Source organism: Parambassis ranga, chromosome 17 (genome assembly GCF_900634625.1).
Source record: "Parambassis ranga chromosome 17, fParRan2.1, whole genome shotgun sequence".
Taxonomy (NCBI): Eukaryota; Metazoa; Chordata; class Actinopteri; family Ambassidae; genus Parambassis; species Parambassis ranga.
The window spans coordinates 19966573-19985662 of record NC_041037.1 but is presented as its reverse complement, the minus strand read 5'-3'; the positions used below and the strand labels follow the sequence as shown (position 1 = coordinate 19985662).

General features: G+C 40.1%; 1 protein-coding gene across 6 annotated transcripts in view; it reads left to right on the top strand.

Annotated features, from left to right (window-relative positions):
• The first annotated feature begins 8441 nt into the window (after nucleotides 1-8441).
• fam110b (family with sequence similarity 110 member B) overlaps nucleotides 8442-19090 on the top strand; it is a 33153-nt gene continuing 22504 nt past the window's right edge. For 2 of the 6 annotated variants that reach the window (XM_028428226.1, XM_028428227.1), the window contains exon 1: nucleotides 8442-8546. The gene's annotated coding sequence lies outside the window, so the exon portion shown is untranslated. Of the gene's footprint in view, nucleotides 8637-19090 lie in introns of all 6 variants that reach the window. The other 4 variants (XM_028428228.1, XM_028428229.1, XM_028428232.1 and 1 more) reach the window with 3 other exon arrangements.

The window sequence follows — 19090 nt, the reverse complement described above, 5'->3', positions numbered from 1 at the left end:
TACATGCAGATAGGTGTTAAACTTATAAACTTATAAAAGTATCTTAGTATCTTAGTCATGCTGTTTCACCTACATGATTCACAAAGAGCCATGGCTGTCACAAGGAGCATTGCTGACATGATTGTGAAGTTAAAATTTCAAACTTATACAGTTCTGCACTTTTGTTTTATTTACTTAACAAATGTTTCTTGTGTATTATTATTCTGCTAATCACGACAATCTATTTAAAGGCAAAAAAGAAGGCAAAAAATAATTATTTATGATCATGAAATTTCAAAGTAAAAGTATCGGTATCGGTATTGGTATCGGCGATACTGGCCCTGGATTTACTTGGTATCGGATCGATACTGAAATCCTCAGTATCGCCCACCCCTAACCCATTAATACATTTCACAACAATATCTTAAGGATGATGATGGATACGTACCTTAAATTTGAGGTCTAAACCCTCTGAGAAAGGTTATGGCCAAGCAAATAAGTCAAGGCTCTTGGACTCAAACATAGTTTTTTTTTTTGATATGTAGACATATTACTGCTCCCCCAACCACCTTCACTCATGGTGCAAATCCTCCATTCAGGGACTGAGCCATCAGTCATACTTCATCATACTTGAGTAGTGCTAACTTAACATAACTTGTACTTTTTATGTAATATGAACTGATATTTTATAGTACACCAAACTAATTATTTTTGACTTAACTATACTGAGTTCACTATCATGGCATGAGTAGTCTAAACGCAGCTTTTTCAGCTTTACTGACTTAAAATTAATGACATACTTTACTTTTTTGAGGCAATCGGTTTCCAAACTTTTGTTTAAGTAACATCAACTTATTACACGTTACAGTGTATGTTCATTTACAAAGAATACACAGTTTAATGCTGCCAATGAAACGCAGTTACAGTCACTGGGGAATCTGTTGTACTGCAGACCATAAAGACTTTCCTAAAGGCAAAGACTCACATGTTCTAGGTTTTACCCTCTTACTCTCTTATCTCTCCTCTTTTCTGATCAGCCTGGTTCATACTAGTAATTCATGTCATTAACTTCTCTCTCTCTCTCTCTCTCTCTCTCCTTCATCCTCTCTGTCCTGTCTCCCTCTTCTTCTCCTCCTCTACCCGGCCGACTGTCAGCAGGAAGGTTCTCCTTATGAGCCGGGTCCTGCTCAAGGTTTCTTCCTGGGAGTTCTCTGTAAAGCACCTTGAGATAAGTTTGACTGTAAAAGACATACAAAAGATACACCAATAAAACTGAATTAAATTGAAACTATGTTTTACTCTTCAGTCGGCAGGACCAGGACCACTATCTGCCCTTGCTACCTTGTAAATAAATATACAAATGTAAATAAATAAAAGTAAATAAAAGTAACCATTTCTCATATCAGATGAATGTATTATTTCTTTTTGAGAATTGTCGATGTGTTACCTAATGACTGACTCTTTGATGTTACTTTTACATTTTTACACTTAACACAACAGTCAATAATTCTCATAGTGCCATGGGGAGAAGTGACTCCACATCAGAGCAGTGGAATGACAAATATGAAGCACAGCCATGGTCTGACACAGTTATGGAATATCTTTTTTTCCCTCTATGTCAAACACAGATGTGCTTCACTGAATTGTTTTGTGTGCAACACACACAAAACTGCACTGATGAATCTAGCACTTCTTGTAAATGACCTAAAACCACAGGCAGCTGTTTGTGATTACTGTGACAAAGACCTCAAACACGCACAGAAATATACCATGCGTCATGGTAACACCAGTGTAATGCTCATTGTTTTGAAAAGGTCATAAAGGTCCATGTTATGAAACTTACAGTCCTGATCAGAGTAGGGAACCTGGGTCTGTACATCCATGTATTCATGTTAAACATCTCTCAGTGCATTTCCCACAATTCTATGATATATTGTACTAATACAAATGAGGGGGAAGTTGTATTCCATTGTAGTCATTATTTATTTATTGGAACTTTTAAGTTCCAATAAATAATAAGTTTAAGTGATAACTCACTGTTAAGGAGGCTTGCTTTCAAAGAAAAATGCAATGTAAATAAAATTAAGTAGCTGCACAAAAATATACATGAATTCTTGTAAAGTAAATCTTTTTACATTTGCCAACAATGTAGCTACTAATCAAAAATATCTGCAATATCATTTATTGACAAGGATTGCTGGCAGTAAAATAAAGTCAGATTGGATAAAAAAAACACACTGGAAAGGAATGCATGGTACACAGGAACAGCTTTAAGTATATATTTACTCAAGCTTCATGATATTGTTTGAACTCTTTTTGCTCTGTGTTTACCAGAATTCCATCCAAACTTCTAACAATTCTACAAACTATTTCTAATAATAATAAAACAGTACCAACCCGTCCCTGCAGCAGTTTACTGCAAAATCACCATGAATGTGTTCTTTGTAAGGACCCCTGTTACATCACGAATGGCAGATTCCAAAATCTAATCCAGAAAGTGGAGAAAACACAGACATGAAATGACTAGTGAAGGAGTCAGAATTTAGCAGAGTATCCTCCCTGTCCTTGGGTGTATAAATCCTGTGAGTGATGCCTGCTTCCTGGTATACTGTGCTGGGAAGCTTCTCGGGAAAAATGTGAGTGTGAGTTGACTCACTCATGCTTCCTCTAACACATACTTGTGATTGCTTAATATGCCTGTCTCAGCTTCAGCTGGATAGCAGCAGACAGCTGAGAGAAAGCTTTTAGTATATATACACTGCACTGACCTCCCACTCAGTGCTCTGTGGGGTTTGGATGAAGTCAGCTGCAGCTGGAACAACCAAATCCCAGCTGACATCTTTTCGTCATTAATACACAAGTATGAAAGAATCCACTGATGGGAAAGTTTATTCTACCTCGCAGTGCAATTTCATGATAGCTATTACGTATGGGAAAATTAGTGCAAGCTAAAAATGAGCAAATACAACAGTAACATATAACATATTTGTGTTTAATGATACGAACAGCATCAATGAAATGCCTTTTCAGGCATTTGGGTCTGTAAAGGAATGTTGATGTCTTCACTAATTTGAGCGGTTCTATACATAATATAGATTACTGAAACAGTTGAGTACTACTGTTTTAACACACACATTGGTTATACATATTTATATATATATATATATAAATATATATAACCAAAGAGGTTAAAAGTTCTGTATATGGTAGACAAAGTTACATGTCTGCTGACCACACCGAGTCTTAAATCAGGTCATACTCATGCTCAAAAGACTCAGAGGGGTCGCAGAGGTTCCTGGGCTGATGCCAAACTTTGGACTTCAATTGTGAAAGGAGACAGCAGAGACACTCTTAAAAAAAGTATGTAGTGTAGTTTAAGCCAGGCCAGCATCTTTGGGGAAACAAGAGTTGAAATGATTTTTATCTTTTTGTTGTCTTTGTCCCAATCTTAAACAGACCTTGTCAGAACAAGCAAAGCTGTTGCTTTTGATGTCTTCGCTGTCAGGATACACAATTCAGAGTTCGGTGGAACTGAACTGAGTCATCAACAAACCCTGCAAACAAATGTTATTTTTATGTATTGCAGAATGTGATTTAAAATGTCATTTTAAAGAACTATGTTCTTAACTGCATGAGCTGAATGGACTTAAAAACTGCCACTGTTTCTGCTCCATGTGCATGTGAACTGTCTGCATATGCAGTGCAAGAAACCAAAACAAGTCCTGATCTGAATGTGACCCACTCTGATGGAAGTCAGAATGTTATTAAAGCTAAACAGTGCTTCATTCCAACTTCAACATCACATATCTGCTCCAAAACACAAGAACAACATAATGTGTTATTGTTGTATTACTGAGAAGTGTGTGAGCTGGGCAGGGAGGCCCATGGACATTCCTGCAGATTATGTTACACTTTTCACCATCTAAAACCCCTGCACAGATCACACTATGACATCACAGGGTGGAATCCACATTTCCTACTAAAGATGACATAACTTTTAAGTATTTAATTAGTATTTTTCCTACAGACTAAATCATGAGGGTCACTTAAATTTTAAATGATTGCTGTAGAGCCACTTTATAACCAAAGGGGTTCAAAAAGATCTGTTTGACCACAGTGTTCACAACAAACATATAACATACAGAAAACTAATGAACAACATGCAGCACAGGTTTATCATCAGTTGCCAGCCGCCCTCTTGTGGCTGCTCAGAGAACAGTTATGGCGCAGACTTTCTTAGACACAAGTAGAGGGAGGTTCCACTGCAGCTGACAAGCAGGAAGAATGGTCAAAAAAGACAAACCAGGTTCAGAGTTTTTTTTCTCCAAACAACATGGCTGGTGGCACACTAGTATGTACTTCCTACCAAAAGTTGTCCAAGACGGAAAACTCCTGGACTGGGAACTGGGTCAGGAACAATGATGCAGGCTAGCCGGTCATACTGCTAAAACTCAGAACAGTTAGACACAGACTGGTCAGAGTACCGATGCTGACTTCTGCCCCAATGCTGAAAGCGGAATGCTCTGTAAGAGGCAGGCACATGGATCTACAACAGATTAGACAGGTGATTTTTTTATGTGTTGGTCTGGCACAAGAATGCTCAACAGAGGAAGGGATGTATGGGGACTGGACCTCATATACTATTACATCCTGAGCAGAGCGATCAAAACACAAAGCACAAAACACTAGTATACATTATTAGACATAGTAAGTATAATAACTATGCCCAGCGTTTACACCAATTACTGTTTAAGATTAAGATTTAATTATTATTCCCCATATGATAACTAGGTTGAAGCAACAGTACAGAAATGGCAGGTAACGATTGTTCAGACCCCTCAAACATCATCAAGGGAAGCAGCAACAGGATGTGGTCGTTCTCCAAGCCGACACCAGCACTGAACTCGCTTTTACTTTAACTAGAAATAAGCTCTTTACCAGAGAAATACATCAAAGTCTTATAACACACATAAGTCCACAACAATCAAATATATGTAACATTCCAGCTCCAGTCAGGCTTACAGCACCTCTCAGTCTCTGGCACACAAACACCTGCAACCCTGTGCTCTTACATCAGGTAAGTGTGGCCAAGATAAAATCCACCCCCCTTTGGCAATAAGATACACTTACAGAGGAGCAGGAGAGATGTCAGGCATCACATGCACACTGAGCCTTACCCCACAACTTATTGTCTAATCATATCCACTACATGTCATAGCATTTTTAAAGACACTGTTGTATCACAAGCTACTGGTGAAATCATAATTTTCTATCTTTTTCAAGACCATCAGACTGCTTTTGAGAAATACAGGGATGGCTTGATTTCCAATAATTATCCCCTACAAGCTGTCTTTAAACTGGCAAATGTTTGTATTTTACAGGATTTGATTGTGTAAAATAATAATAATAATAATAATAATCTGGGATGATATAGAGGGTCTGGATGGCAGACAAAATTGTAGGTTTGCTCTTGGTTAACTGGTAGTCTAAATTAGCTGTGTGTGAAGATTAGAGGACCCAAATGCAGACACGAGAACAAACAAAAGATCACCTTAAGGTGAGCTTTAATAATAAAATACAAAAGTACAAACAAAAGCAAAGAGAGAAGGAGATAAAACAAACCAAACTCAAATAAGGGAGGTCCAACGGGAGATCCGACAGAAGGACTCAGGAACACAGAGGAACACGCAGGGCACAACACTGAGGTAACACAGAACAAAGGGAGCACAGGACCTAAATACAGAAGGGTGACAAGACACAGGTGAGACACATCAGGGCGGGGCAAGCAATCACAACAGAGGGAAACAAGTGGAAGTAAAACTATCAGGGAAACACAAGGGAACACTGGTTTTCAAAATAAAACAGGGAGGACACGAGACACAACTAGAGCACGGGAGGTCAGAGAGGACTGGAAGGAAACTACACAAGACTTACAAGACTATACAAGACACAGGGGATGCACAGGGAACATGAGTACTGAAACAGATCACAGGATTACACTGGAGGTAAGAGAAGGAGGGAAAACTAGTTAAAAAAACACGATGTCAAAATAAACTGAGAGTTCAGCAGAAGGAAAACAGAACACCAGGTAACACGTGTGTTTACTGCAATTTCTTTGTCTCACCTGTTTTATCAGCTGTTCACTACTTTCTCATTTTTGTATATCATTCCAGCCTCTTTTTGACTTTCAGATAGCCTACTCCCTGTGTTCAGACTTTTTCTTTACCACTTTAATCCTTGGACTGTTGCTTTAGATTTTACTCTCTGCCTTGTCTGTTATGGCTGACTTGCTGGCTGACCTCTGAATTGTGGACTTTATATAGTATATCATGTTTAATGCTACTACGTCAGACTGTTCTGGTCTGTGATCATCACAGTTCCTACATGTGATCCAGAGAGGTTATGTAATGTGCCTCCTGAAAGTAAAATCAGGTGATCAGCACATACCAAACCAAAAGTCTGTGTACAGTCATATGCTCCTGACTATTGGAATGTGTGTGTGTGTGTGTGTGTGTGCATGTGCATGTGCATGTACTTGTGGCTCGTCAGGTAAGACAGAACTCAACACACTTAAAAGCCTTAAAAGAAAGACAAAAATTGAATTTCTTTTGTTTTGGTGAGTCAGCCTTTACAAGGTGTTTTACTCTTAATAAGATCCCCATGCTACAGATACAGCCTCTAGCTGCACCCCTGCAGATCAGTCAAAAAGTCTCTAAATATTGAACATGTGACTGCTGAAGTTTTGGTAAAAATACCTTAACTTATTAACATATTTAGGGCAGGTACCCTGCTTGTCTTGCATGCAATGCAGGAGGCCTGTGGGACCACACAGGAGCAGGTCTGTGGGATGGATGTGTGTGTGTGTGTGTGGATTCAGCACTGCTTGTGGTTTTTATAGGGCAATACAATACTTTGAAAAAGAAACTTGTTTCTATTCTATCCTCTGTGGCCTACAGCAGCAGCAGGTGTGTCTGGCTTCTGTGGCCTCACATGGCTTTTACACTTTGCTTCCACAGCAGCCGTCCACTCGGCCTGATTTTCTGTGAGAGCCTATAATGACAAAGATGCTGTCTCTGTAGCCTGGTTTTCACAGTTGCTAGGAAACAGTGTGGGGGTTTGCCCACATGACAACACAGAGCCTCAGAAGCTCAGGAAGGGTGTGTGTGTGTGTGTGTGTGTCTGGGTGTGTGTGTGTAAGGGTAGGCTGAACAGCGCTGTCTTTCAGTGAAGCAGGCTCAACACTTAATGACACTCCACACACTTCCTCAAGCCTCGTCCAGTAATAATGTGTCATGTGTTCGCTATATTCATATTCATTCATTCACTCAATGAACAGATAAACCTGTGTGAACTACCACTTTTTTAAATTTTTAAACACAGGTCCAAAATGAAACTGGTAAATTATAGATGGAATATTATATTATATTATATTATACATATATATATATATTATGGAACGCATAATATCAAATATTTGGCTTAAGCTGTCTGCAGATGTCTTCACTTTGCAACAACCAGTAGTAATAGGCAAAAAAATTCTACCTTACAGCTTTAACTTATGTAAAGTAGTGATAGATAGTGCTTATTTCTGATCTTTTTGTGGGGATAATGGGGGAAAGATACGTGCAATGCAATGTGTTTATGTAACAGACCTCCTTTTCGACCTGTAATCCGAATGGCCATGTGGCCATGCCAGCTGTCAAAGACAACATATGCACTGGCCCTTTAATATCTGGACCACTCCATTCATATTGGCAGGGGAGAACTGCCTGAGAGACAATTACATGTATTAGAATGTAATCGAAGTAAAAGGAAGTGCGTGAATGAACACAAAGGAATTCACAGTGGGAGCGAAGGGATGAGAACGTTAATGTTCACAGTCCATTTAAAGTCAGATGAAGAACCCGCCTAGTTAAAGCCTGCTCTCCCGGTCAGCTGCAGCTATTCGCCTCATTGCGGAGACTGTCGCTGGCAGCTGCGTCATTTTGCCAGCGTTAGCGCGATGTAAACCGGAAACATTAGATTATTAGATTTTACTGCTATATAATAAAAGTATAATCTTGGCTTTCAAATTTGGCGTAATAGAAAATAATAATAAAAAAAAAATATGGCTGAAATTAACACTTTATTTTTTAATGAACAATTTACTTATTTTTTAACAAATATTAGCGATGCATGTTAATTTGGAATGTATGTTTACAAAACCACTGAAATATTTTACACAACATATACATCATGCTGTTCTAATGTATATGCAATATTTTTTCATATTATTTTTTGTATAATTCAGAAACAAAAAGGACCGTTTTCTTAATATTTCATGTAGCTTACTGAATAATATTTTTCGTTTTATTTTGCTAATGCAGTACTAGCTTACATAAATGTAACCAACTCACCATCGAGGACCATTATTTTGAAAGGTACGACCGGAAGCTGCCGTCTTATTGCCGGAGTGTGACAGTGGCGCTGCTGGCTGGGAACAGGATGCTGTCAGGCCGAACAGACGAGCCAACCTAACGGAGAGAATCCGCAGCAGCATCCTTTGTTTTCTGGAGCTGGATATCCAGGTAAGGACGGCTAAGGAGCAGAGATATGATGCGAACCTGGACGCCTGCCATACGTCTGATGGTTGAAACGATACTGATGGCTGTGACGATGTGCGTATGTTTTTTTCCTTGATTTTCAGTCTTGTCGAAACTATGGCCATTGTTCGGATTATACAAGCAGCAGTTAAAGACAATCCACACAGCATGCCGTGGTTACTCTGGGCTAAGAGGTTAGGCGGTGTTCCGTGCTGATGTGTTTGTGTAAACGGGGGCTGTGCACAGAGCTAGCTTGTAGCGCAGGGACACAGACATCCACGGCTGTGCTGCTGTCTGTGTCGGTGGGGTTTTGCATTGCATTGCACCAAGAGTTGCACGCGCACGCGCAAGCGCGCGCACGCAGGTGTAGTTGGTGTTGGTGTCAGCTGTTGGTGTTGTCAGCGTCACATTAACAGCGCCTTTGTTTTGGCGTCATGCTAACAATAGGATTGGGTTTTAGGCGTGTGTCCCTGTTGATATTGCTCTGCGCATCCCACTGGGTTTAATGGATTATTCATGTGTTTTAAGTGTCTCAGTACCGGACACCATTTGTCATTTAGTTTGTGAACATTTTAGTTGGGTTAAATAATGCCTCATTGAAAGTGTATTTACTTATAAAGAGGTAGTAGCATAGAAGGAGCCAGCAGTAGCACTATATTCACATAAAGTTCGTGCTCAAGCAATACTAGCTCTCCTGCCGGGTGTCACTGTGCAGTAAGCCTCTGTAGGTCTCCGGCTCCATCCACAAGTGGTGAGAGCAGCCACCACAGCTGTAGACAACACTTGGAAGGCTATATCTTGCTTTGAAGGCTTGAAGTAATAGATTTCATGCACGCGTAGAAGAAAACAAACGGCAATTCTGTACAGTCTTTAAACAAATGAAACTTTGCACTGTTCTACAGTCACAGGCGGCGGCGGGAGCCTGCCCCACCTGTCAGTTGGCGAGAAGCTGGGTCCACCCTGGACAGGTCTCCAATCTGTTACAGGACTTTCTGAGAGACTCACAAACACACCACCACAATAGCTGTGCCACCCATAATAGTGACCACTAAACCACAACGATATGTTCCTTCTGTTGCCACTTGGTATGAGCCAAGCAGCTGTTTGCTAGCTGCCATCAAGCAACATTCAAATACTCACAATAAGACATAAATAAACATCAGGGCTGGGCGATGTGGCCTTTTACTAATGTCCTAATATTTTTTAGGCCATCTCATGATACACGATATATTTTGCCTTAGCCTTGAATTAATTTATCTCTACATTAAAACATTATTGTTCATACTTCATTCATTAATATATGCTGATTTTAAACGAGGGCTGGGTGATAAATCGATTTTATCACCTTGTTTTGATGAAAATTAATTTTAACCTCCTCCACCTGTATCCAACAACATGGCCGCCAGCAGAGAAGAGCTCGCCCCTGAAAAGGCAGATTGGAAGTGGTTCAGTTTTGCGGCATCAGAGCCTGAAGCCAGCGGCCTTTAAAACTTTCTATCATCTATCGTCACGGTGCTGCAAAGATATTTAATAACACTCTCCCACTCTCTCGATCGCCCACGTCACTGTGTGTTTACGTGTGACGTGAGAGCTCTTACCGTTAATACAAGTTCTTTAAACAACACTTAAGTTCTTGGCTCATGACAACAAACCACACACACAGCCGAGTGCTGAGACACAGAGGACTGTAGCCTGATGCTGCACTGAGAGTGTAGCCTGGATGCTGCTCGCTGTGTTTTTATCATGTCCTCCAATCATGATGCCGGTGCACTGGCTCGTTAGTTAGCTAGCTAGCTAGCTGCTGTCTGCTAACATAAGTCCGTCCATCCATGACGGGCTAACATTAAACCAAAGTATGAAAACTGCATGCTGTCTGCTAGTTTTATCTAAAACACACAGTTAAAATAGGGATTTCCTCCTCTTCGAGAGGGAGACACTCACTAAAAACAACATTGGGCGAATCATTTTCAAAACATGTTGTTTTTAGGAAACAACACAGTTTTGTTGTTGTAGCTTTGCAGCTACCGCTAGCTGAGCTCTCTGCTGCTACGTGCTGTCAGGCGTATGCTGTTGCAAGCACCACAGCGCGTGATGTAGCCTACATAGTGCGCTTGTTCTATCTCTCTGTGAGGGGAGATGAGCGAGAGTGAGGAAAAACATGTGGTTCGATGCCTGCGACTAAATGCAGCTGTATGAGTATTGACGATATAGTCATTTTCTATATCCCACTGGTGGGAGCCACAATATATCGCGTGTATTCGTTATATCGCCCAGCCCTAAAACATATATGAAGTCTGTGTGTTAAACAGGTAACCTGTCCAGGGTGTAGACTGTCTTTTGCCCGTTAACAGCTGAGGGTTAAGAAAATGAATGGATTGATGCAATACAGGCAGACATGTCATCAGTGTATCACAGCAATAGGGCATTGCTCTCCATTCCATTTCAGAAAGTCCACCGCAGATCAGTCAGTGGCTAACTTTGTCACAAGACAGTCTGAGTTTGATGTCACACATGCAGAGCGAGGAGTATTGCTAGTCAGCTGTGATGGCAGTGATTTGTGAAGTGTAATGATATGTATTTGAGTCTGCAGCATTGTGTTAAAAAACACACATGGAAGTGATGTAACGAAAAATGGCTGATCACTGATGAGCCATTTTTCGTTACATCACTTCCATGTGTGTTTTTTAACACAATGCTGCAGACTCAAATACATATCATTATATATCAAATACACAACAGCCATGCATGTCACACCCAATGAGTTAATTTAGAGAATAGTTTGTGTCATGATATCACCTTGTCAAGAAGATATCATTATCATTGAATCAAACCAGTTGAAAACAGTCAATGTATGAAATGATGACACTCCCCAACCAAATCGTTGCCGCCATGGCTCTGTGCCTAACTAGCTGATGTTATCTTTTGCTTACCAAGGCTCAGTTTCACTTAAAATTCTGTAGATACATGATCTGTTTAAAAATAGTGCACATAATTAAGATGGACTTAACACTGATGTTACAGCGCTGTAGGCTTATGTTATTTACCTAAACTCCAGTTTTGTAAACCTTCATGTGTTTGCTTGGGTGTCAGGCTCTGGCTAGAGTGTCTATAATGGATTCTGATTTTAACATATTTAAAATGTAATTGCTTTAGAAAATTAAATTAAATTAAAAAAATGTAAACAATGCAAAAACAGTCTCTACATTTCACCACTGCAGTCTGCGCACACGTACACACTCGCAGACACGTGCGCACAAAAACACAGGTGAGCACACGCCCACCAGCAGATAGAGAGCTTGTGTTGTTTGCTCACCATTGCTCATGGCATGCTAGTTGGACAGAATATGCCAAGCTACCGTAAGTTAAATGTATGGCAGTGATGCCCGCAGGCTGGCTACATCTTCACTCTTTTGATCTTTTGGTACAGGAAATTGCACAACACTTGATTGTCAGTGTTTTACTGGTTGTGCAGGCTCAGATTTCTGTAGAGATATATTATGTTATTGGTTTAAAGGGTCAGAGAGTGAGAAAACTCACAAGATTTTGCAGCAAGGCCACAGTAAGAACCACACAGCATACTGCATCATTGTAGCCTTAATAAGTCATCCTGGATAGATTCATCTAGGCAAACATAAACAGTAGTAGTATCTCGTCGATGTTGTAGCATGTAACAGACACCAGACATTTTGACTCTTTGATATCAGTTCAGTCAATTTATATCTTTGTGGACAAAATACAGATTTTGTAGTGAATAAGATGATGGTGCACAAAATGTAATTGTGTGTTGCCAACAGACATTTTGCAAAGACAGCAAGCCACAACTCTTTTACTCGTCCCACTGTCAAACAATAAAAATAAACAATAGTTATTGTCACTTTAAGTATTCAGGTGATTTTTAATCACAGCACATTTGACACATTACCATGTTAGTTTTGCTCAATTTGAAGTGCTCCCACTCAGTTAAGATCATCAGCATGTCGTCCTTTTTGTACAGCATGACGTTCCCTGTCCTGCAGGTAATGTGCAATTAGCCAAGATGAGATCCCAGTTTTTTGCACATTTACATGGCTACTAGGGGTGGGACGGTTCAGGAAAAAAATCCGAACCGTTCGGTACACGTGTTTCGGTTCGGGGCGCGTGTTCTGTGTTCTGTTCAGTTCTGGACATGCGCATCAAGTAATACAGGGAGGCGTTTTTACCACAGCATGGAGACGAGTGTTGCCAACTTGGCGTCTCTCTCGCTACATTTGGCGGCTTTCCAAACTTTTTTTAATCTAAAGCAACTAGTGACTCTCTCTCGTGACTTTTGGAGACTGACGTGAAATCATTCTGCAGTCAGGCTACTGTCCTCGACAAGCAGCGACCGCGAGCTCCTCCCCCGCATCAACGCACTCACAGCCGGTCAGTCTCTGTAGCTTCACGCAGCCGGTTCAGCTGCAGGCAGAGCAGAGAGACCCACAGCACTCTGCGTCCAAACGTGCGCAAAGCAGCGGAGAGAGAAATGACATGCTGCCATGCAAATAAGATAAATAACATGAGCTGTTTACTTTGTTTAATAAAGGAACAAGGTGTAGACCCGTTCTATATAATGATGGGGAAACACTGAACTGATTCTTAAATGTGGTGAATGTTGGATAAATAGGATGTATTGTATGCTCATTTGGTATTCCCAGAGTGCTAAAAGTAGAAAAAACCTCAACAATGTAAACTGAACTGAACCGAAAACCGTGACCTCAGAACTGTGATACGAACCGAACCGTGGATTTAGTGAACTGTTCCACCCCTAATGGCTACTATGTCTTCAACTGATTAAAGTAGCAAAGTACTTCAAAATCAAACATAATGTGATAGGGCTGTGCAAAAAAACTCTATTTTTTAAAACGATAAAATATCAATATAACAGCCCCGTATATCAGTACTCCCTCTGGCCTTTAGGAGGCGTTGTAGCGTTCCATGGCCAGTGCAGCAAGCATCTTTTGTCTTCCGACTAAATGATTGAAATGTCAAAGAAGATTTTAGCAGCACCTTCATCTTTAAAATGTTTAGCTACATTTTGGCTTTAACAACAAAGACAAAAATAAGCATCAACATTATGTGTGAAAATGATTTAAAACAGCTTGTCATCTTAGTACAACTCAGTTGTATTTCAAGCTCTTTTTCTAAGATTTCAAATAAATGACAGTGAGTATTGCATAAAGCACATCGTATTGAGGTCTCACCACAGCATCAGAGTAATGCAAACAATGTCTTCTTTAGGACACCTGTCTAATTTTACAAGCTTGAGATGGCAGGAAGTTGTGTTTTTGTGTTTTTCTGTGCAAAAAACCTGCAGCTTAATTGATTTTATGTACATTTTTTATTTGATGTAGATTTATTGTTTTAATATATTGCTGTTATTTAAAAGTAACACTTGATTTTAAAGAATCGCACACATATTAAAAAAGGGGGGCTTTAACAGACAGAAATGAAAACACAGAGGCTGAGGGAAAATCCTGCGATGAGACTGTCAGGCAGGAATCATGGAAAAGCAAGCGTTCATCAGAGCATGTTAGTGTCATTCATGTGGCGAGTTAATAACATTACATAAGAGTGATTTTTTTAGCAGCATCTGCAGTACAGTGAGTGTACTAAGGCCAGAGTCATCCATTGCTGTTTAGTTTATTTCAGGTGCTGCATTTAGTCATGGGTGTTGCAGGAGATGGGAAATAGTAAGAAATGACCTGTTGTAAGATAAATTCATCTAATAACCTTTAGACAAATGATGAATATGCTCAGCTCTGGTTTAAGCTCTATTAATTCAATTTAATTCAATTCAATTATATTTATAAAGCACATTTTACAATCAGAATTGTACCCGTCTAAATTGTAAGAGTATGGTGGAAGTTCAGTTACATCACAGAGATGTTCCTTTCTCGTTCATTACTCATATGACGCTTTTTATTGCATGGGAAATTCATGTTATATAACATGACTGTATAGTTGCCCTATATGGCAGAGGATACATTTATATGAGTATTTTAGGCTGTTGTGGTCATTGTAAATAAATGCAAATTGTGATTTCTCTAAAAATCTATAAAGTAATATTCTTCATAGTATTTTCTTTAGTTAACCACTGCTTAAGTCATTAAGCACATTGTTTAGTGTTTGTGTTTGGCACGTCTGATGCATTCCATCAGAAAGGGGGACAAGGTTTGGTGTGGGATTACAGGTGTTCAAACCTCACTTTCCAAGCATAAAATAAAGGGAACACTAAAATAACACATCCTAGATCATAATGAATGAATATTCCATTCGAAAATCTTATCCCACTACATAGTGGAATATATTGAGAACAAGATAAGATAAAAATGATCAATAAATAAATCAAAATTATTAACCCATGGTGGTCTGGATTTGGAACCATACTCAAAATGAAAGTGGAAAATCACATTACAGGCTGATCCAACTTGAGTGGAAATTCCTCAAGACAAGTCAAAATGAGGCTCAGTAGTGTGTGTGGCCTCCACGTGCCTCTATGACCTCCCTACAACGCCTGGGTATGCTCCTGAAGAAATGATCAGTCTATCATTTGAATGCTTTAAAACAGTGAGAGACAGAACAATAACAAAAAATGCATGAAACATGCATTTCATAAGAGTTATGAATAGATTTGCATTTTAATGAATTAAATAAGTATTTGATCCTGTCACAAAACCTGCTTTAGTACTTGCCTGGTGGCCAAACCTTTGTTGCCAATCACAGAGGTCAGACGTTTCTTGTAGTTGGCTACAAGGTTTGCACACATCTCATTTTGACCCACTCCTCTTTGCAGATCCTCTACAAGTCATTAATGTTTCGTGGCTGATGATTGGCAGCTCAAACCTTCAGGTCACCCCACAGATTTTCTATGGGATTAAAATCTGGAGACTGACTAGGCCACTCTAAGAATGTATGCTTCTTTTTGATCAATCCTTTGTTGCCTTGGCCGTGTGTTTTGGATCATTGTCATGCTGGTGTACCAACCCACCACCCATTTTCAATGCCCTGGCTGAGAGAAGGATGTTCTCACCACAAGACTTGAAGGTACACGGCCCCATCCATCCTCCCTTTGATGTGGTGCAGTTGTCCTTTCCCCTTGGCAGAAAAAGACCCCCCAAAAGCAAGTTTTCACCTTCATGTTTGTCGATGGGGATGGTGTTCCTACCCAGTCCTCCTGTGCATCATTCAGATGTTCAGTGACAAATTACATACATGTACATGTACATGTGCTTTCTTGGTGACTATGGTCCCAGTTGCCCTAAGACCATTGACCATTTCCTCCTGTAGTTTAAGGTGAGGTCTTGCATGGAGCTCCAGAGGGAGATTAGCAGTTATTTTATGTTTCTTCCATTTGTGAATAATCACACCAACTGTTGTCACCTTCTCACCCAGCTGCTTGGTATTGTAGCCCATTCCAGTCTTGTGTAGGTCCACCGTCTTGTCCCTGACATCCTTGGAAAGCTCTTTGGTCTTGGCCATGGTGAAGAGTTTGGAATCTGGATTGATTGATAGCTTCTGTGGACAGGTGTTTTATACAGGTAATTAGCTGAGAGGAAATCTGGCTTGATAGGAGATCAAATACTTATTTCATTCATGAAAATGTGAATTGTGAAATGCATTTTTCTGGATTATTTCGTTATTGTTCTGTCTCTCACTGTTCAAATAAACCTACCATTGAAATCTGACTGATCGTTTCTTTGTTAGTGGACAAACTTACAAAATCAGCAGTTCAAATAATAGTTTTCCTACCTAAAGATGCAGAATTGTGTGGGTGTGTTTGTGTGCACGCACACTGACTGAGGCCACCGAAGTCACAGAGTTTAGCAAGCTAACTATCTATCTGTGGCACTGAAAACCCAGCCTGGATTAACCTTTGTGCGGCTTTGATCTGCTTTGAGCAGTACTTCTGTCGCAGTGCATTGAGCACTACCTCTGATTCCAGATCACACACTCAGACCAAACAGCAAAACAGGTTTTGTTTTATTTACAATAATAGCAATATATTCAATATGCACCAACTACGCAACAGTTTTATTTAATAAGAAGTTGTCTCTGAGACCATCCCCCTCTCTATTGTTATACCAAAGTTGTGTTCTCTCTCAGGTCAGGCTAAAGCCCCACGTTTGTGTTAAAACATATCCAAATCATCCAGTCACGCACTTAACATGTGATAATTGGAAAAAAAAAACGTAAAAGTCTTTCAAACACTAGTCAAAAGAGGGAAAGGAAGAACAGTGGTGTCTGCTTTAGTAAAGGTGGGCATTTCTGGTTAGATGAACCCCTGTATCTGAGCAAACCTACATTTAAAAAGAGGTTTTCATTCATGCCATGTGTGCCATTCATGCGATTGAGAAGATTTCAAAAATACAGAATGCCAGTGAACTGAAAAGTATTAAAGCAGTTTTTTTCCCCCTTCTCCTGGTTCTCCTATGGATTAGTCTGAAATGATCCTGGCATTGCTTCTGCTGGTATTTCAGCCCTAAAGCACACCACAGGCCTAAATACCAGACTGCTTTTTCCCCCTCACTTCCTAGTCCTTTTTTTCCTGAGATGTCAGCTTTAGTATTATTCTTGGACAAAAAGAGACAACAGTACCAACCTCAGATCAGAAACTAATCAGAAAAAGAAGAAGAGATAGTCCTGTCTGAATGTCTATAATGATGCTTATTAAGCTTATACAGTGATAAGCATGTAGTTAGCAGCATGTGCTGGTTTACACCTAGGGCTGTAACAGCCATAAATCCCCAAAAGAAATAATATTAAACAATCCCGTTGTGAGGCAGCTAAGGTCAGCATATAATCACAGACAAAACCTGGCCAGACTTCTGCTATATGATTTCAAGGCCAGTCAGCCTGCTAGTTTACACTGGCAGTTGTGGGTGTCACCTGACATGCTAAGCGCTACTTGTGTTCTTTTACTGATCCTTAACAGCTTTTTGTCTTTCCCCCTTTGCAGTTCTATCATCTGATTGGTTGACCTCAAACTTACATTGTGGTACACGGTGACTGACAGATGGTTCATCCAGTCACCTGCTAGGCATTTGTTTGAAAATGTTTGTCCTTTCCAAACAGTTTCCTTAGATGACCTTCCAGATCTTGTGTGGCGCTCCTTGCTGGTCATGGTATGACGCTGCTTGGATGCAGCCTTAAGCATTTTCCCTTCTGGGAGAAGTATTTCTGAGATGGTTTTGTCTAACAAAGCAATGTGTCAGGTTAATGCAGCAGGCTCAGGTGAAACATGGTGTTAGCTGTGAGATCAGATGCACGTTCAAATTGGAGAAACTGTCGAAGCCAGAGAGTATCAAATAACATTTTTGCTTGAAATGTACTACCCCACTCTTGGTCAGCACGATAATTGGGGCTGTAGGTTGGCTGTCTAGATGTGACCTGTGGCTGTTGTAAACTAATTAGCTGAGGCAGACATCAGCTTAGTCTTATCTGACCCAGGACTTCCTCAGTGCTCTCCCGTTGCTCGTGGCATTGCTTCTGTCACGTCTGTAGATTTTCTGATCTTTGTTTTGTACAGATTGCATGTTTATTCCCAATTGAGGCTACCTTTTAGCTTCGTGTGAACCAAGGCAGACCTGCTGTTGCAATGGGCAACCATGTGCACAGTGATTGTATGTTTCCTAATTCGCCAAGTTGTCAAATGCTTGATAACTATGTGGAATTCCAGGAACTGCTCTTGTGGTAAGTCCACCAGTTTATATGTATGTAGAAGACGGCATTGTGTAGACTAATGCAATTTTTGGCGAGTAATCCAGAACAGGTCAGATGTGTCACTGCTTCATTGTGCTTTATTCAGATGGAACCTTTCATCTGAGTCCAAAAAGTGTCCTAACAGACTGCACTGTATTAAAACACTAAAACAATCACACGAAAATAAAAAAAAATCTGGAATATGCTGCCTCGGCATGTTGCTTCAGATGAAACACTGGCATACAGGAATCGGAAGCGTGAGGTGTAACATCTTTGGTGTCTGGGGTGGTCTGTAGTTTCCACACAGCCATTGATGAGTGAATACAGAGTGTTGAGGTTCAGCAGTCTAGTGTGAAAGGGTCTAGCCTTTTCCCTCATTACAAATTGATTAACAGCCCATTTCTATTTACAGTTAAGATGTGTAAGTATAATGGTTCAGCAGTCTAGTGTGAAAGGGTCTCGCTTTATCCCTCTTACAAGATGATTAAGAGCCCATTTCTATTTACAGTTAAGATGTGTAAGTATAATGGCAAGTGTAATGGCCTCTTGTTGAGCAGAAAGAAGAAGAGAAGGAGAAGGGATTTATTAAAGTACAGGATGGCATTCATTCAGTGCTGTTGGTCTTTTTCTGTTTGGGAGTATTTCTCTTTTGCATTCCAAAGATTACGGAGATAATGTTTTGTGTATGTTGGCTTTGTGTTGGCCGAACCAGTCTCCTGAACAAATGAAGACTCTCTTACACTAAGCCGAAAGATCAGTTGTGGCAGGCAGGAAATTAAGTTAGGCCACTTAGTACTACAGATGCAATGTGT